The following is a 21,470-nucleotide window of genomic DNA, read 5'->3' as shown; positions in this document are numbered from 1 at the left end:
CTTACTTCACCTAGAATGATGATCTCCAGGTCCATCCATGTTGTGGCAAATGACATTATTTTATTCTTTTATCTGGCTGACATTCTCTTTACTTGTCAATTTCCCCACCTGGTTCTTCCCGTGGCATCTCTCAGATGTCTTGGCTCTTTCTTCTTTCATATGCAATTTAAAATCAGTTAATCAGGTTCTGTAAAGAACCCCATTGGGGTGTAGATTGGAACTGCACTGATTCTTTTGCTCAGTTTGAGGAATATTGATATATTTATGATAGAGAAGTCTCTCCAAGATATAGTCAATGTCACCATTCATTTAATATTGTTCAATGTTTTCACTAAAATATTTTAATTCATTCTATAAAGAGCTTTTATGTTTTTTTATTGACACACTAAATGTTAATTTTTTTTAATATATTTTCTAACCGAATGTTGCAGCCTAAAGACTTGCAGTTGTGTGCTGCATGCCGAATTTCCTTTGGGTTCAGCCACCCTTGTTTATTCTAATAACAAAAAAGCATTTGGAGCTTTTTATATAGACAATCACACCATTAAAAATAAACAGAGTTTTGCTCAACTCTCCAGTCATAGATTAGATTTTATTTTATTTTTTTCTTTTTTAACTACACTGACTAGGGCTCCAGAACAATCCTAAATAGCATTGATAACAGGAACCATTTTTTTTTTGTTGCTGGTTTATTAATAATTATTTTAATTAGTATGATGTTTTAATATTTTTTCTTTTCTTTTTTTTTAAATAGATGTCCTTTTTTAGGTTAGGTAGTTCCCTTCTATTCTGAGTTTGCTAAGTGTTTTTATCAAACATTACCTTAAATTTAATTAACAGAATCATATCTACATGTATTAAGATGAGCTCCAGTATGTCACTGTCCTTTAATTGGTAAATTGGGTAAATTACAGTAAATACTAATCAAATTAAGTAACTCATTTAATTACTTAATTGGAGTTTCTGTAACTCTGAAATATTCTTTCTGTCACACTGTGCTTTCTCAGAAACCTGTTTCATATTCGGATTAGAGCTGGATTGTCGACCTGCATACATCACTTCGTACATTTACAAGAGAGAGGCTTATATTCCACTTATTTATGTCTATCTAGTCAGAGTGTGTGTTCATATATATATAGAAAGTCTCCAGATTCTAAATAGTGGACTTCCGTAGATTGTGACCTAGACCATGTCTACAGAGCTTTTGTTTTTGTGAACAACTAAATATGCATGTTGAAAATTTGGGGGCACATACTGTAATTACTCATCATGCAGAAAATATTCACCAGCATTTATTTATTTTCTCTGGCGGAATTATGATGATAACTATTGATTTATAGCGAACGTAGCAAAATAGCTGAGACAAAGTTAGATAGAATTTAAACATGTTTTTAATTGCTTAGTACAATGCATTTTTTAAATTCTTGTTTTACTTAGTACTCAGTGCAGCAACTGGGGTGCCTGCAATTATTTATAGCCGTCTAGTTCAAAGTTTAATCATGTCTATTTATCCCTTTATATGCTCTGGTTAAAAAATAGGAGTTGCTGTTAAATATATTTAAGAAACCCTGCATACTACAGCTTCCTCTTGGAGTTTTCAGTACATATTATCAAACTGAAGCCTCTGAGAAGTCCTTCCTAAAATTATTTCTTATCTCAGTTTTTTAAATTTTATTTGACCAACTAAGTCAGTTTCCTTCCCTTATAAATCCAATTAATATATTACGAATGCTCTGCAGAATGCGTTTTGGAAAATATAATTTTAGGCAAGAAATTTATAATTTTGCAATCATACTGTCACCTGGCAGATGTTCTTTTGGTGTGTAAGTGGCCATATTCCCAGGCTGGATTTTCCAGTGTAGAGTGATGGCCCCTTTCTAACTTGTTTAGCTTGTTAATTCAGTCTACTGCTGCGGAGTTCTGTCCAGGTTTATTGGTTAATTCTCTAACCAAATCTCCCTCAGTCCTAATCCATTTCACAGGGACTTTTACGTCCACGTCCTCCGTCCCCCAACCCTAGAGTTGTAAATCCGACACACTCCTAGTGAAGAGTTTCGTTTGCGGATGCATTTCCCTCAAAAGTAATCACCATGGGCATGGTCCTCCTCCAGGGTGTCTTCAATTCTTCTCCTTTTTCACCTACAACTGGAGTCTCAGCTTTCCTCAAGGTCAAGCCCATTTTGGGTCTGAATCTTCCTAAAGATCTCCCAGAGAGATGGTTATCTGGGGAGAGGTGAGAGGGTGAGCTTTTTGGCTTAGGACCTGTTGTTTCTGAGATATGTGTGCGTGTGTGTGTGTGTGCGCGCGTGTGTCAAAGTGGAAAGCTACCGTAGACAGTCACAGTGATGAATCTGGTAAGAGAAGATCTGTAATGGATTTTGATTTAGGAAAGGTAACCATCTAGATGGCTACTGAAATAAGGAGAGTGTGTGGAGAATCAGGCGGATTGTGAGAGATGGAAATGTGGAACAGGAAGACACCAGCATTGAAAGTAGCGAGGAACAAGATAAAAATAAGATTTGGAGTGCCCTTGTAGAAAAGTAGTGGAAAATCCACAAAGTTTACTGCCATAAGATAGAATGCAGATATTGTTTGAAGATGAAGGATGTGACTGTTTATTCAACAAAATATCTAAGGGGCCATAGTATGTGCCATGTACTGTGCTAGCACTATGGAGCTAAATAAGACGGGTATGACCCATGAGCTCAGAGAGACTGAAATATATAGTGATACCCAATTATATAGGGAAAGCCAAGGCCAGTAAGAAAGTATTCTGAGGATTTCATTAAATTTAACAGCAATGAGGATGCAAAAGCCTCAATGAGATACCTTTTTGTGGCTTAATGGGGGGCCATGGGGGGAGGTGAAGCCATATTGAAATGGGTTAAACTGTACTGTAAGTTATTTATTTTAACTTAATTTAATTTAATTTTTGGAGGTTGGGAAGTAATTAGGTTTACTTACTTAATAGAGGTACTGGGGATTGAACCCAGGACCTTGTGCATCTTAGGCATGCACTCTACCGCTGAGCTATACCCTCCCCTTTAAGACATTTATTTTAGATTACATGCATAAGGAAAACACTGAAATGCACCAAAATATTAAGCATCATTGACTCTGGATGGTGGAGTTACAAGAAATTTTTGTTGGGTTTTTTTCCTCAAATGTGTTTTATAAATGCTTACAATGAATATATATCCTTTTTATAATACATTATTTTTTTAAAAAAGAGCTACTCTGTTCTAAACCAATTATTATTAATTACAATTTAAATATAAATGAAATGGAGGCATAAAGTTTATCTGACTAACAATATGATGAACACAAAGAGCTTAACCAGATGATTCAAACAAATACTAATAGTAGCAAAACCTGAGTAAATCTATTTTGAAGACTTCATTATTTTGATTGGCTCCAGGATGATCTCATTAGGGAGATAATTGCAGAAACGCAACTTTTTCTATGCTGACAACACACATCCACCACAAAACTAGAGCTGCTGAAGCTGCTAGAAGTTTTTAAGAAGTTGAAGGCAGAGCATCAATTTCTGTAGCTGCTAAGTTGGCACACGCTAATGCTTTCAAAATGCAGAATGGCTTCAATTCCCACCAGCTTAGCAGCTGACATGATTATGTACATGAATCCTCCAGGAAATTGAGGGAACGGTAATAACAAGCCCAGTTAACAAGAGAAGAAAAGGACTGGCTGGCTGACGGTCTCGGCTTCCTCTGTTAACACTGATTATAAACATCAGTGGTGGTAAACACAGCTCTTCCACCAGACTGAGCCGTGCGCATTTATGGGAATATGAGACCACCAGCCATGATTCCACTCGGTTAAAACCCCTCCTCTGAGGCCCGTGGAGGGTAATTCCTTGGTTGGTCTGCTTTCCTTCAGCATGTGAAAGGGACTATGGGATTACCTTCTCTAGGAGCAAAATCCAAAGGGGTTAAATTGTTAATTTCTTCGAACGTTATTGCATTGTTTAAAAAAACCCACCTTGGAAACTGATCAGCTACCAAATTCTTTTTTTTTTTCTTTATTTCTTTCAGATAGCTTTCCAAACAAATTAAAATGGGTGGTCTCCCGTGTCATTTAACAGAAAAGCATGCGTAATTGCTAGCTTGAAGCCCATCCACCAATTATGGATTAAAATACACCTTGCAAAAAAAAAAAAAAAAAAAAAAACTCCACCTTGCAAGATGGGAAACTTCAGGGGCAACGTCATCACATATTTTCAAATGGATTGTTCTGCGTTACCTTTCTAGGTCACCTAACTAAGCTCATTCTCCCCCAGCGCACTTCCACGAAGCCTCCATCGCCTGAGATGCCACAGCGCTTGACGTTTCCGGGTTATTCTTACTTCTCAGCATTTTACAGTTAGGGGGGCCCAGAGGTGGACGTGAGGGAAAATAAACTGTGTGTGGGAAAAAGAGAGGATAGTGGAAGCTATGGGTTACAGATCTGAATTTTGAGCTTTAAGAGACCAGAAGTTCATTCACGCCAACTCCTATGATTGACCAAAAAAAAAAAAAAAAAAAAAAAAAAAAGAATCAAAACAATTTCAGTGATTTACAAAAGTTGGGGCCAGATCACAATCTCCCCAGCTCTCAGGATTAGGTGCATTTCCAACGTAAGCACAATGAGTTCGGTTCCTTTGGAGACAGGGAAAATGTCAGAGAGCCCTGGAGAACGGGGGTACCTGTGGGGACGCCAGATAACAATGGGTCCCGACAGACAGAGGAGAAGCGGGCACATGAGCACTGTGATCTCTGTCCTTTGTGTTCTAGACTTGCTCACTGCAAATCCCTTCGAGGCAGACACAGAAGAAAGGAAGCATCTCTTTAAGGTGCCAGTTACCCCAAATTTAGGAAGGTTCATAATTTCCAAGGAACTACTTCTGATAGAGCTTTATGGCTTCAATTTAGGAGTATTTATCTAGGCCACCCTGTGCCTGGACCCAGCTAAAACACTGACCGAGACTGAGAGAAGGGCATCATTTTAAAGTATCTGAATGTTGTCAGTATTTGTAGTAAAATAAGATGCTGCATGGAATTATTGCCCACGAATACAGGTTCTTGTCCAGCTGCAAAAGAATTCAGAGAGGATATATGGAGGTTGAAAAAGCTAAGTGGGGATTTTTTAAGGGATGGATAGTGCACTCTCGAGGGGAGACCGGGCAGGCTGCCCTGAGTTTCTTTGGCAAGTTGCTTACATAGGGTGTAAAAATGAATGGGCAGAATATTCACTGGGGAGGGGAGGGTTTGAGGTCATATTCACTGATTTTCATCCCAACTCCACCTTCCCGAGGGGAGGAGAGATTTTTGTCCATGTTTAGTCCATGATGTCAGTGCATGATGGGTTCTTCTGATCTACAAGGCTAATTTTATTGAAATGAGGGTGTAATGAGCAAAAGGTTGCATTTGGACACTGGAGATTTCTGCTTTTTCCCACCTTTCTTTGTCAGTCTCCAGGCTACTCATCAGCTAAAAAGGTATGACCACTTACCAGCCCAAAGGTTCCTGCTTTTCTTTCTCTGCCCAGGGACCCCTGGTGCTTACATGTTGTAGGGTTTCCTGCATTTGGTCTGTGCCCCCCTTACTCTGCTCCTATCTAGCTATCTGCCTGCTCTAACAGAATACCTAAACAAGGAACAAATGAGGGCGAGAAGAAGGAAGAATGAGGAGGAAAAAAAGCACAGGGAGTTGAAGAAAAAGTCATCAGTGGCCATCAGGGTAGTCCCCCTCTTCTGCTTTGTATGCTGTAGAAAACCTGAGTGGGGACCCCAGAGGGAGACTCAGGGTGACCTTCTAATGTTCTCTGTGTGACCTTGGAATTTCTTAATTGTACACTGCAGACCAGACTCTCATTTCTACCTTATTCGTGTTTTGGAAAACCACAAATATTATCAGAAGCTCAAAAGCACACAAAGATACTTAGATGAAGCTCGACTCTCAGCTTCTGAACATTAGAATTCTATTGCTACTACTTCTTTGCTACAGATTGAGACAGTTTTGATCAATTTCTAATAATTAAGCCAAAGCCAGATTTTAAAATAATTAGTTACAGTAACTGAATAGCATATGAGAGTTCACAGGTTGACAATCTTAGGGGGCCCAACAACTTCCTCCCCTAGATTAGTTGGAATTAGTTCCTCCCAGAGAGCAGATAGCAAAATCCCCCAGAGAAATACAGATGCCTGCAGTTTCCTTGATTGCACCTTCTTCCCGCTTCTGAAAATGATTTCATCTCTCTCACCTCTAACAAAGGTGCCCTATTGTCAAACTCTGACGAACTGGCAGGGCAGGGATTTTTAACGCCGCTACCAAGTTCCTCCCTCTCAGGGTGGAAAGATTAAATTTTTGAAATTCTAAAGTGCCCCGTATCTGACCTCTGTGTTTTTTCTGGCCCCCAGCCCTGTAAATCAGGATACTTGAAATAGATGTGATTCGGCCCACCCCTGCTTAGGTCTAGAACAAAACGGATCTCCTGGCTCTGGAATTCCACACTCAGTTTCATCAAAGAAGCAAATCATCAGCCACAAGTATTTTTCGTAGACCGCGATGTGCAAGTTTAATCCGTGCGCTTTGAGGTTAATCTGTGTCCTATGTGAATAGAGCAGATAGTCCAGGGCAGTGTTTCACAAGTCTGGGGCCTTCTCTGCCAGGACTGGGGTCACCTAGGATACCTGTTTGAAATGCAGATTCTTGGATCTCAGCTAAGGACCCTGAAATCAGAATCTCTCTGGTTGAGCCTCAGAACAGCACTCTATTTAAAACTCTCTTGCCCACCAAAATCTGACAGCTGTGGGCACAGCATCAGGTCTGCCTGTCTGAATACAGAGGCTGGGAGAGTCAGCGAGGGGGGAAGGACACGGGCAGCGTCAGCGCGCACCCCGCGCCTCCTGCTGAAGCTCTTGACTTTCATTTGGATGCGGCTGGTGTCCACCTAGCCCAGGGAGTCTTCTCTCAGTGAGAAACCCCCTCTACAGCAGGTACTCTTCAATTCCATGGACTAATTTTATGTCATTCTGACATTTGATGACTATAATCTCCGTAAAGGGAGTTGAATGGCTTAGCCACATCCTCCAGAGAACAGAGTACATCTTTGGGAACGTGACTTCAATTCGAAACGATGCCACCAGATGGCCAGTTTTAGAGAAGATCAATGAACTGGTCCCTAAGCGGCCAAAGAGTCCTCCATTCTAAAATTTAGTTGTTTTTGATACGAAGCAGTTGTGACCTTGTTATAAGCACAGCCCACACTTTTTTCTCTGTGTGAATGCCGACAAAGGCTGTCGTGGATTTATTGGTTTAGTATGAAATATAACTAGGGCTTTATTGGCCCACAAATAAGAAATAATAGAAGATCTTCCCAGTGAGAAAGCATGGCCCGTGATCATTCAGATTACCCAGATGACACCTGAGATTCTAACGCTATGTAATTTAAGGGGTGATCGTGTAGTAATGCGTTCCTGCTGGCTTAGGCATCTTCTTAAATCATCTGATGAGACTGAATTTTGATGAATGCACCAGACGAAGGTATGTAAACCCACTGGACCGCCGCATTTGCAATGAGCATAATGCAAGCTGTGGTCTAATTCAAATGACACATTCACATGGGCTATAAGTCTTTGGGCTAGAATATGTCTGTAAAAAAATAGATGTTTAAAAGCAATTTTCTTTTCTATTTAACATTATTCATATATCTAATGAGCAATGTGGCTTAAAGCTACCACTATTAGGATTGACATGTATATATTAACAAGGACTAATATTATATACTATACATATATATAATATATAGGATTATATATTATATATAATAGTATTATATATTAAGATTGACATATATGTTAATATGGACTAATGTTATATATTATACATATATTATATATATTAGGATTCTATATATTATATATATAATAAGATTATATATATGGATTGATATATATATATTAACAAGGACTAATATTATATATTGCCAAGGCTTAAGAGAACACATCATGTCCGTAAGCACAGAAATATGTTCAAGGCATAATCATTGACCGTATTTAATACTTCTTACCACACCTACATTATGGAAGTGTTGATAAGGTGAACTGATAACTTGCTATTGTTTGCTACTGTTATTATTATATCATTTTAACTCTGTCGGCCTCCACATATCTAAAAAAGTTTTTCCTATGGTTCTCTTTGAGCTCATGCAGCTAATGTAAATACAAAACAGAAAGAAGATGATCACATTCTTTTGGAGCTTTTTAATTTAACGTAGTTATCAGTCATTTGAAACATATGATTGTTAAGGGTAATACCTGTCTTTTTACATAGGTCTTAGGTATTTTGCTCGTGCACTTTCTAATCGGTTGCATAGAAAATGTTCACAATGTTCAGGCTTGACTGAGTTCATTTCAAAAGACTATAATCTTCAAACCCATGAATCGATTTATGACACACTTGATGACGGGGGAAAATGTAGTTAAGAGGGAACATTTTATACGGGTAATACTGGAATTTTGGATCTAGGAATATTCCTTTGGAATGAACTTACGGAGACACTGAAAACAGAAAACAAAGTGAAAGTTTCTCAAAGACCAGACACACATGATTTTTTTTTTTTTTTTTCCTAAACACTTTGTCAAGTGCTCAGGGATAGCAGGAGAAAATCATTTTACAAGACCTTCAGTTTGTTGCTTAAAACGGCAGGGTGATTTCAGACAATGAGAAATGTTCCACACCTGTGTGGATTTTATGCCTCTAGGTTCTTCTAATTCTATTGCTTCATATTGGCCATCTCACTGTATCATCTTCGTCAACTGTATTTATAGTGCTACCACGTTGCCTCTTAAAAAATGGCACATTTTAAATCTTGTGATGAGTAAATCTAAAAGGAATTGATGGCTTTGTTTGATTAAGCGCTTCCTCTCTTCCCTTCATAGCAAATGTATTTCAGAGTACGATCTGTAAAGCAATAAAGTTTTAAAAATTGTTTTATTATTTATTTAAATGTATTTGCATAAGATACTCATATGAAATGGATTATTTAATTTGCATTAAATTAATATTTGATTCCAATGTAACGGGTTTTGCTTTTGTTTTCATTTTATTTTGTTTTAAGCGTGGGACTGAGAGATGCCTTCTCTTATTAATACTGACAGGAGACAGTTCAATGCCAATTTGGAAAGGTTTCACAATTATACCGCATTGTGTTAACATTCTTCTGGGGAGAAGAACATAAATAATGTTCTCTTGATTTTTTTTTATTATGTGTGTTTTGATTACTATGTTTTAATTAAGAATTTGCTGTATAACATCAAGTATACTGTCAAAGTTTTCTTTTCACTTATTACTTTTCTTTACATATTTTTTTATATATGAAGACCTGCAGAGATTTTTTTTTTTTTTTTTTTGGAAATATTAAATTCCACTTGTGTTCCCTGGGAGAACTTTTTTTTAAACTTAAAATGCAAATGATGACAAGTCACACTACAACATTCAAAGCATTCTGCTTATGTAAGAAGTGGCTGTTAACAACACAAATTAATTAAAGATAAAAATAAAGTCTTGAGCAGTGAGGTACCAAAGTTAAATTTAACTTGGAGGTAACACACTGCCAAAGTGTGACTGACCTCTTGTGTATAAAGTCATTTCCACAATGAGAAAAAAATGTCATTTACAAGCACTGTTACAGAAGTATGCGTGCTAAATAGCCAAACACATTGCTAGAACAGGATAAAGAAATTATCAGCAGTTTTATCCTGATTTCTTATTCTAGATATCGTTCTCCTATAATATTAATATACTCATATGGACGTATTCAATTAGAATCTTCAATTAAAAACTTGAAAAGAACTCTAGGTATCAGGAACTTTTATGTCTAGACATATTCCCATACATGTGTCTATAAATAGTCTACATCTATTACTAGAAGCAATTAGCTAAGTACCATCCAATTTTGACTCATTATACTGTTTTTTTCCCTCATCTGTGAGAATTGACTTTAGACTACATCAATTCTAAGATGCCTTTCAAATATAAAACTCTAGTTTTTATAAAATTTTATAAAATTCACATTTCATTGAATTTATGTTGGCAGTAAGTTAAATTTAGCATATTAATCACTTGCTCTATAGTTTCTGGAAATCACTACAAACAGACAGATTTTTTTTTAATGTATAAAAATTTCCCTAATGCATCATTTGAATTATTTCCAGGGTTGTAAATCCAATAAATTCATGACTTTCACATATTATCAATTTGGACCACCAAAGCATTTCTATTAGTTTATGAATTGAATAATAATATGTCACTTTTTGACTAATATTTATAAAAGACCCTCCGTTCAGGTTGGCATTGTCTTCTTTTCTCCAGACTTTTACGGTGAAGGCCCAGTCATACACCAATAGAATGTAAAATTAGCATTTTTGTATCCATGTTTATATTTTAAAACACTTATAAATGCAAAAACATTGTCCACTTAACTTTTATCACGAAAGAAGTTAACAAACATGCATTTAAATTGCCTAAGGAAATTTCCAAAACAATAATCATTAAATGAATAGCAAATGATATTTCTGTGAAACCCATGTTTTTTTTTGAATTCTTAACAACACAAATTTATTTTTTGGACCTACACAATAAATTGTTAATATTTGGTTCATCTTTGCAAGTACAATTACTTGCATGGATTATAGTGTGAGCGCATCTCCGTCAGTACACAGGCACAACAAAACAAAACAGAATTTGTTTCCCTAGTTGTTCTCTGAGGCTCTTCCCAAGCATAAAACATATAATAATAAGGGAAATCAAAGAGGTCTAACTTTGTGGGGAAGGGGAGGATTTGGTGGCAAAATCGAAGGATATACAAGAGAAGCAGGTAAAGTCGCCTGGACAATTAGTACTTTTGAGTTAATGGGAAAGAAACCTTTCCATGCAAATTCATGGAGGGGCCAGAAGCAAACTGAGTCCAGGGACTGGAATAGTATTGATTTGAGATGGAGAAAAAAGTCTGATTGGTTCTGCAACTTAAATAACTTATTGTATTGAGAGAGCTAGTCACTTTAAAAAAAAAAAAAAAATTCTTGTGATCTGGCAAGCTGACCACAAGCTTGGGGATACTGCGGTGCTTTGAGCAGAGGCAGGAGTCCAGAGCTGCAAATGTGGGACCGGGGCCACCAATGCTACAAATAAATAAGCAAAGATGGCATTGAAGATGATTATGTTCTAGAAGAAATTTTTTTAAGTCTGAAAAATTTATAAATTGATATATTTAAGATCATCAAATAAGTAAAAGAATGCATAATGTGCAACAATAAGAAGGCATTATGAAATGAAGTCAGGATAAATCAAAGACAAAATAAGTTGATATTTTTAAAAGAGAAAACAATTTGAAACTTTGACAAAACAAATAGACCATTAAAGTAACAGTTAAATGGAAAGACATTAGATTATACACAAAAAGAAAAATAAATGATAAATCGCAAAGTACTATTGAGAAATTCGCCAAGAGGAAATTGCTGAAAAAAAAAAAAACAGAAGAAAACAATTAACAAGGAGAATATTAAAAGCTACCAAGGAAGAACGCATTGCCTCTAGAGAGTGACAAATAGATTAACAGATGACTTGTCATCAAAGCAGTACATGCCACAGACATTTGAAAGTGCTGGAGAGGCAACACTACCAACCTAGAATGACTAGCCTCTCTAAAATATGATCTAATAGTAAGAGCAAGACAAAGATATTTTAAGACACAAAACACAAGAGAATTTGCTTCTCTTTGACCCACACTGAAAAATTATAGAAAAGTTTACTTCATGCAAGTAAACCACTAGAAATGTGTGATGTGCAAGGAAAAAATGACAAAACAGAAGTTAGATATCACTTTTGACTTTAAATATAATAATCTATTGTCTTTTAAAAGTAAAGCAGTTATTCTTGTTAATTTCATATAAGATCAAAATATTTAAAGCTTAAGATTTTTTCTTGTTCAGAAGAAAGATCATCTATTGAATACTTTGGACAATAGAAACTCCTCTTCAGCTTCTAAGTGAGAAAAAGAGAATGTATTCAAAGTGTATCAATCCAACAGAATGTAGGAGAGGAAACAAAAGAATCAAAGATAGACAGTGGTTAAAAAACAACACACATGCAAAAAAAAAAAACTGCAGAAATCTGTTAAAATATGTCTGCAGTCTTAATACATGTAAAAAATGTATATTCACCTATTAAAGACAGCTTTTCATAAGGGTTTAAAAAATTTCGTGTGCTGCTTAGATAGTAAACCGCTACAGTAAATTTTTGTGAAGAATTAAAAATAAATGGAAATCAAACATGCATGGCAACACATTCTGCTAAAGACCTTCATGTGCTCATTCTGAAATGGATATGGAAGGAGAAAAGACCAAGGGTTTTCCTTACTGAATAGCAAGAATTCTTATCAAACTCCAGTCATTACAATCTGTGACATCTGCCTAGGAATAGATAAGTTAATGGAACCAAATAGAGAATTTAAAAAACCTAATCACAGATGCACCAAACCTAGTATTTAACCAGGACAGAATTATAAAGCAGATAAACTTTTTTCAGAAATTGTAAATAGAATAAAATTAAAATGCAAGTAAAATGAAATAAAATAAAAATAAAATAAAATCTTGTCCTCAAGCCACACCTCAGATTAATTCCAGACCAAATAAAAAACTAAAGTGAAAAAAACTTTAGCTGAAAATAAAATATTTTTGAGAAAAGGAGGATTTTTTTTCTTAAAAATTTTGGCTTTATCCCAATCCATTAAATATTTGGATGAATTGTATACATTAAATTTGAAATTATATACATTATATTTAAAAGTAAAAACTAGAGACTATAGTCAGAAATTTATTAAAAATACAAGAAGTCAGAAGCCAAAGCTGAGGGGCGGCTGCATTCCCTGAGGTAGTTTTTTCCCTGTGCTTTTTGGGCAATTCTGCCCTCTAAGGGTTGGTCTCAGCTAATTGTGTGTTTAACTACAGGACAGTCAGCGGGCTGAGTCCAGCTTGTACCTTGCTTTTTCAAAAAAAATAATGAAATAAAAGAAGCATTTAAGTGTGCTTGAGGGAAGTATTGATAGGCTTTCCAGCTTTTATTCAGTATTTTCTTGGCTCCTCTCTGGGTGCTCAAGGACCCATTCGGCAATAGGTTTCCTTATTAAAGAAACTTGAGAGGCCTTTCTTTCAACCCCTAGCTGCAAGGCATTGTTAGGGTCATTTCTGGTTCTAATTCCAGGAGAACAAAGGAAGGCAAATAAATGTTAATTGGTCTCCATCCCAACCAATTCTGCTGTGAGGTTTACATATTCATGATCCAGAGAAGAAGAGGAATTGAGACCCAAAATGGTTTAAACAAATATATATATAAAATAAAAATATTGATTGTCAAGTTACTGTGGATTTTGCAGAATTGCAAGGGACTACATTTTTGTTAGCTGCCTTCACATTAGAGGCAGCATCTCGATGGAGTGGCAAGTCAGCTCCAATTTTATGTAGTTCCATTCCATGTAGTATTTACCCCTCAATTTAATTAGAAGGACTCACCCCCAAAAGCCTCACAGGTGAGATTTTCAGAGATTGCATTGGTCCCTGTGCCTTGCCTTTATTTTCTTCTAGAAAAATGTGTTTCTAGGTTGTAGACTCTAGTAAACTGTTAGTTTTATTGACTGGACTCACGTATCTGGGCTACCTACACTGGTGGATTTTATGTTGATAGCTTGTTATCAAGATTGTGAAAGCACATGGTATCCTTGTCTCTGAGTAAATATCCCAAATATTCTCTTTACTGTTACAATATAAAACTTTGTATGACTGATTGTGTTTTCCGTCTTCAGTTTTCTTTCTTCCCCTATCTGATAAAATGTTCCTTTTTCTTCTTCTTCTTAATCCAACCTTTTATCTGTAGTTTACTTGTGAATTTTGAAAACTGTTGGTTATAACATAAAATGCAAGTTCTCTTACGTCACTTGCTGAAAACTACCTCGACTTTTGCTGGGCTTTTGCTAATTAATGACTTGTGTTTTGATCATTGGTCACCACTGGCCGCATACCTGGCTGGAATAGCTCCTGTTAATTCCTGTTAGGAGTTTCCTGGGAAGTTTCCAATACTCTTGTCTGCTTTGCTTCAGATCTCTGGGAATGTGTCCCTCTTTTGTGACCTAGCTGAAGTTGATCTATATGCTTTACTATCTGCTTTTCCTATCTCCCAGGAAAACATGGAGGTTTTGATGCTGAGAAACTGTGAGAATCCCCTCCCGGGGAGCTAGAAGTAACTTTAATCAAGTTTCCTCTTTCTTCTGCACACCAGGTGGCTAAGATCTCCCCTTCTGGGGAGGCATGAGGTCCTTCTGGAAAATATACTGGGTCACAATGACTTCTGCTGACTCTGGGCTCTATCCTTGGACTCTCCCCACACTTTCCTGAATCTCAGCTAGAAATTCCTCTGAGATTCAGCTGGTCTGAAAGAACGGGAGAGTTTCTCCGCTGGCATTTCAGTTTTAAATACAGAGGAAAATTAAGTCGTTTCTTATGCAGGAATTCATTGCTAAACTGTGACAGATTTTTTTTTCCCTTCTATACTAAGTGTAGTTCCAGATTTAAAGAACATAGGCTGCTAGAAAATTTGGTCTGGAATAGGTTGAATTTAAAATGTCTGACATTGACAAAATTGCAATGATTTTTTTTAATAGCAAATAAAATCTATAACATAGTACCTTTGGGATTTTAGGCAGAGTCAATCCTAAGAGCTGTATTCTCCCTTAATTTACATTTTAAGTGCTCATCAAGGTAGAAGGCAATGAATTCAGAAGACATAACCTATAATAATTTTCTCTACTCTTGAACCAGGGCAATATCTTCAAGGTCATATAATATATTATTACGTTTAAACTTTCAAAGCATCATTTTTCATTTTTTTCATATTATATCAGGCAAATAGGCAAATTTATTGTAGTTTAGATACAAAGTGGAATAACAGGTCTTTCACGCCAAGCATATATAAAATTGCTAATTTTTAGCTACCATTTTGCAATATGTAGTAAGTTACATCCGTAGTGTATAGGAGAAAAGAGAGAAAAACTGCGATCGATGTGGTTGGTTAGTTTTGGTTTGCATAATCATTTCCAGCTGGTACTTACTTTGAAAAGAAAGAAGGTATTTTTTATATCTTTCAGTTTATATTACTGTGACATGCAGCTGTTGCTCCTTATTTTTTTTTTTGATCTAGTATTGAACATAAAAATAAAAAGACAAAGGAGAAATGAACTTTATTATTCTGATTAAAATTTTCTTGTTTGAATCTAACATTAAGCTGGGATATCAGCTTTCAGAGGTCAGGTAAATGAAGAAAAGTGGAAAAAGGCACTGCAAAAGGATGGCTGGAAGGTGAAATGAAATGAGACTATTGAGAGATTGAAGGGAAAAGGGTTAAAGGTGCCATAAAGGACTCACTTCATGAAGAGGCTTCTGTGCATTAGCTGGGAGACACTTGTTCAGAAAACAGTTTAGGAACACAGCCATAAGTCTAATCCATTTTTGACTTTTAGGTGAGTGTTATTTCCGCTATAGCATGCTCAGTATTAAAAGGACTTTTTGGTCAGGTTTTTATAAATCAATATCTTCATTTTATCAAACAAGAAAAAAAAGTGCCTGTTTGGTGTCATATTTCAGGGAAAATAAACTAACACTCAGAAATTTAACCTGTGTAATAAATTGAATACAGAAATAGAGGAACCGGGGGAGGGTGTAGCTCAGTGGTAGAGCACATGCTTAGCATGCACAAGGTCCTGGGTTCAATCCCCGGTATCACCATCAAATAAATAAATAAGTAAACCTAATTATCTCCCTCCCCCTTCAAATAACAATAAAGTAAATAAAATTGTTTTAAAAAGTGGAAAAGAAGTAGAGGAACCATACTGAAGTGGCTTCTTATTTTGAACTAGTCACACATAAGGCAGGTAAGGCAAACAGCAGAGAAATTTAAGAGCAGCAGGTGAGCTATGTCACAAAACCTCGGTCAGATTAGGACCCGACTGTGACCTGTCACTTTTCACCATGTTATGGGGCAAAGTGGGAGAATGATGGTCTGTTACATGTACATAAAAACATACATAATCCAGAATATTAGGATCCAATCTGCTCTAAGATAACTGAGGTCATTCATTGTGAAGAAGAAACTGACAGCACGTGATTCAATAGGCTGTACACAAAGAACTGAATCAAGTTTAGTTTTAAAATAGTGTCTACTGAAGTCATCATGAAAATGGACATAGGGAATTAAGTTAACTTCAGGCTACACATAATATGCCTTTTGACTGTTGAATCATGGATGTATTTATAAAGTCCCAGGACTTCTTTGGGAGGATTGAAAATGAGTCACTGAAGCTTTTATTAGTTTTTTTCTGCCTAAATTTGAGACACTGGTGTATACAGGTGGAAGTCCAGCCTACTGTAAGTTTATACAATTTAAGAATATTTCCTGGGTTAAGCGAGCTAAACCCAAAGTTCATTCTTTAATGAAATAATTCTGTTTTAGCAAGAGCAAAAACAAAAACAAACAAATTCTTTAAATATATATACATATTCTGTATTATATATATAACCATTTATGTATGTATAACCAGAAATATCTACATGATTATATAATTATATCTATATATCTAACACAAGTTTTATATATATATTTATTATATATATAATTTTACATATAGAAAATGTAATTATAGTTACAGGAGAATAACTGTAACCATCTGCGTATAACTTGAACCATAACTCTGTATAACCATCTTCCCAGTGAAGATCATGGTGATAGAACAAATGTACAAACAAAAAGTTTTCCAAAAATTCTACTTACACAACAGGATTCTGAAGAGGTGGTGACTCTGGTGTCCCAGCATATGGCTTTCAGGAAGCCCAGCAAGTAGCAAATACAAGGGTGAAAGGGCTCAGAGAGATGCTATTTCTAAGCAAAGCTTCATTTGTGTCTTTGTACCTTTCCTAGAATCCACAGTGAATGGATTCTAGCTGGGTATGTTGCAGCATCTAAAAAATACGACCTGTGTCTTCGGCATCAGGACAGCTGTGTTCCAAGCCCTCACCGCTCATCTCATAGGCAAACCGCATTCTCACTGGTTTTCCTGTTCCTCGCAAGTAAAAGGAAAGCGTTACACTAGGTCTCTAGTATGTTTTTCCGTTTTGTTATCTGGCATTATAGATTGCACTTGAATATTTTATTTAAAAATTTTTTTTCAGTGCTCCAGAAGACTTAATGTAACTGCCACATACTTTTGTAAAGCAAAGATGGTTTTGGAAAACAGTATTTCCCCCCTAACATGCTTTTTTCATAATGTCAAATTTTCACTACTTTAAAGCAGGATAATATACATTTTTTTCACTTAAATGGAAGTTAGTGTGAATACTTTCTCCTAATGTGAGCTTAAATTATTATGCATTTTAGACTGCAGTCCTTCTAAAATGGCAATGAATATATTTTATCTATATTTAGCATCTTTCAGCTTCAAATTAAGCTGCTATTGAAAGGTATAATTGATTAAAATCTGGACAGTTTTGTTCATCTGAATTAATGACTCAGATGTCATTAAAATACAAGTTCCTCCTTCTTTGAAAGAGTGAAATTAATTTAATGATCATAATTCCTATTATTTAATGCTTATAATTCTATTCTTATCCCAGATATTAAGAAAAAAAGTATACTGCACATTTTATAATCCTTCAACTTAAAGCATTACTTTGAAAAGTTTTAGACACACTCACAACATGAGCCATAGGATTAAGGATAAAGAAATTTCCATGTTTACTGGTGCTTCTGTATAGATTCGAACCAGTCTTATCCATGCAATCTGGCCATTAAAGCTATTACTCTCCCATTATGACAGCATTTGTTAGCTTACGTCTTCCCTTACATTGCTCTAAAGCAAATGTAAGTGAAAGATTCCCTCTTCCAGTTGGATAAGGTCTGAATAATTGTTTTTTTCTCTATGGCTACTTCTTTTATAGGCTCTCCCTTTATATCTGCCACATTGTGTGTGTCTTCAAAGTAGAACTGTGTAACAGAACCATGGGTCAAATTTGATCGGAGTCAGCCTTGGACACTTTATCTTGAGAAGTTTCTCTTTCTTTGGAGAGTAATTCAATATAAGCAATTGTATCAGAAAATGTTTTGGGGTGATTAAATACCACAAGGAAGGTACCATCCCAGCATGTCTAGTAGGGTACGCATGATCTGTTCTGCCTTTGTTGCTTTCCCTGTGGTTGTACGACTCTTAGTGTTTTCATTATTTGGTTTTCTTTTGTGTTCAGTGATGCTTGTTAGAATGAGTATTTGGACATAGGACATTGATGGGGAGAATCCATTGCTCTGATGAGGATAATTCACTGCTGAATGGAAATAATCTTCTTCCCTGAATGGGAAAGAATCCAATGCCTGTTATAAAACTGGATTCATGGACAATACTTCCTCCTCAGAGAAATATTAAAGTAGATCTTAACCCCAGAGTTCACAGTGGTGGGTGTCCTGCTAAAGTGGGTCAGGAGATGAAAACAGTCGCTGCAACAGACAAGCCTGACGGACGTGGGACAGCGTCTCTGGTCCTTGCAGGTTCAGTGGAGCCAAGGCAGGAGAAGGCCCGTCTTTGACAAGTGAGGCTTTTTCAAAAGAACCTCCGATTGAAAGCCAAGCTCAAAGCTTTTTTGATCCAGGGGTTAAAGAAAAGCCTTTTGCTTCTAGATTGATTTCTTAGTTTTCATGAATATTTTTGATCACATGAAGAATTTTAAGCATCCTTTAATGTTATACCTACAATTTAAAATTCATTACTTCATCACCATTAATTAATTGACTAATTAATTAATCAAAACTATGTATTGAGCTTGTGCTGTGTGCCACATACTGCTCTGATTCACACAAATGATTAACAAAGACCCATATTTATGGAGAGAACATTCTGGTTGGACAGAGAACACACAAGCAAACCAGTGAAAATACCGGATGTCGAATGATGCAGACAGCTCTGGCCTCCAGTCCTTCTGCTCTGATGAAAATGCCCATCTATCATTGTTCTAAAATTGCCATTTCAGTCTTCTCACTTCCTCTACCTCCTAGCAGCGTTTAATTTTCTCTTCCAGCCTCTAAACCTGACTGAGGGCTTACTTAGTCTTTAGACCTTTTCTCCTCTCTAACCGCTTCCCATTTCATACTGAGATGAGAAGAAATATCAACGTTAACGACCCCAAACAGGTGTCTCCAGCACATCCCTCTCTGCTGAGCTCTCAGTTCCATATCTCAATGTCCATTTAATATCTCCAATAGGACTACAAAAGGTGTCTCAAAAATAGAAATCATAATTTTCTCTCTCAAACCTGTGTTCTCTCCAGATCGATAAATCTACTCAGTAGGAATAATCTGGTACAAGTGCTAGACTTTATAAGCAAATAAATTTCTTCTTACAGATGGGGTCCAAGTAAGGCAATCGATTTTGCTTAGATTGTACAGCATGACACAAGGTTTCTCCATCTCATTGAATTCCAGGATACCAAAAAGGGGAAAATCACCCATGATTATTTCGGCACCTTCCTGTTATGGAACAGAGCAAAGAGAGGCCAGTGGAAGTTTAGAAACTTGCTAATTGTCACAGAACCAATTTATTGCATATTTCCTTCCATATCCATATGAGGGTGGAAGCCTTCCTAAATCAATAACCATGTGCAAGGTAAACACTCACGGACTGCAGCAGAGAACAGCAGAGCTGGTGTGAGATTGGCAGGGAAGGTTTCCCAGGGGAGGTGCTGCAGCTATCTCTTGAAAGCTGTCTTTCTAGGATGGAGGGAGACACAGTGAGGGTGCTCCTGGTGAAACTCTTAGGATGCTTGACTTCTCTGAAACATTTGATAATATTGGGGATTTGCTCATCCTTGATTTTCTTTGCATTAATAGCCGTGACACTGAAGTTTCCTTCTCTATCTCAAATGCTGCATTTTGTTCCTAAGGCAATGCTTTAACCCTCTTATTTTGTCTTCCCAAATGCTTAGACATTCAATTATATGGAATCTGTAAACAAATCAAAATGCCTCTAAATTGAATCTACGGAATAACATAAGTACTCTAAACCCTACTGCCGTAAGCAACATGGCATATTATGCCATATGGTGAAAAAAAATAGTTTGATTCAGAGGAAAACACTATTTTTGAAGGAAAGAAACCTCTGTCCATCCCCCTTATGATTTTTAAGTCCAACTTTGTTAACTTCAAAGTTAGACAGATACCTTTTGGGTACACAAGCATGTTGTTTTCTCTAAGTCAATAGTGAAGTTCTTTTTTAAAATTTATTTCTTTTGGGGGAGGAGTTAATTAAGTTTATTTATTTGTATTTCTTAATGGAGGTACTGGGGATTGAACCCAAGACCTTGTGCATGCTAAGCAAGTGCTCTACCACTGAGCCATTGCCCTCCCCTTGTGAAGTTATTTTTGATGCTTCTAATATAAATGTTGAGGTTACGAGGAAAAGTCATAGGATCATTATCTCACCATCTGTTCCAGCTTGTTTGTTTCAGTCACATGCTTTTCAGTGTTCTTCCTGAGCTGTCAACAAACTGCCAATTAATTATGAAATCTAGCAGGTTTTCAGAGGTTACTACACTGAGAAAGTGAGATCATGAGTCAGTATATCATGGGATCAGTTACTGCTGATTTACAATTTCCAGAACACCTGTGGACAAGTAAACTTTTCAAGATGGAATAATGACTTCTTTGGATCCTGTAGATGGGGAGAGGGAAGAAGCTGATATTTTCTGAGCATCCACTGAGAAAAGCCCTCTTTCTGTTTAAGTTGCCATTTGATAACTATGTAACTGAATTCTAGTATTTTTCTTAGTGATATTTCAATGGAGGGAATCTTACGAGATACCCATTCACAGAAGATAAACACGGAAACTAGTCTTTTCTCTTTGTCTTGTCTAACACCCCACTGCTGAGCTCAAATGCCCATCTGTAATAGAAATCAGTGTTCTCCTAAAAAAAAAAAAAAGTTATCTGACTTTTAATGTTAGTTCTGTTTCACTTCATCTGTAATACCAAGTAAATCACTCCAGTTGTACAGTCATTTTTGCTGAGAAAAGGCATTTTTATTTTTGTATAACATGGTATTTTTAAGAAACTTTAGACTTGAAAATCCTGACTACCAGTGAAAAAAGTTAATCATGGTTCACAGTAGGAGGCGATTGAAATAGTATAAATAGGCTGCATATACTACACTGAAGATTTACATGCTGACTTATTTTTCCAACTTTTATTGAAATTTCTTAAAGTAGATATTCCTATCCTATTGCCTTTTGGGAGAAAAAAATATTTCAGGAGACTGTTGATCTAATTATTGATGTGTGGGAGTTTACGCACCCAAGATGTGTGAGATTTTTATTCACCTACTAAAATTAA

The 21,470-nt window shown here is 36.3% G+C and overlaps 1 protein-coding gene and 1 non-coding gene across 2 annotated transcripts in view; one reads left to right on the top strand and one right to left on the bottom strand.

Moving 5' to 3' along the window:
* The window catches only part of FSTL5 (follistatin like 5), a 667,318-nt gene that overhangs the window by 20,977 nt on the left and 624,871 nt on the right, over positions 1-21,470 (top strand). The gene's annotated exons all lie outside the window — the stretch shown is intronic.
* On the bottom strand, positions 2,969-3,041 carry TRNAL-AAG (transfer RNA leucine (anticodon AAG)). Its single transcript has one exon. It is a non-coding gene; the product is annotated as a tRNA-Leu (tRNA).

This window comes from Camelus bactrianus, chromosome 2 (genome assembly GCF_048773025.1).
Source record: "Camelus bactrianus isolate YW-2024 breed Bactrian camel chromosome 2, ASM4877302v1, whole genome shotgun sequence".
In the NCBI taxonomy this organism is placed as follows: Eukaryota; Metazoa; Chordata; class Mammalia; order Artiodactyla; family Camelidae; genus Camelus; species Camelus bactrianus.
This window is presented reverse-complemented; position numbering and strand designations above follow the sequence as displayed.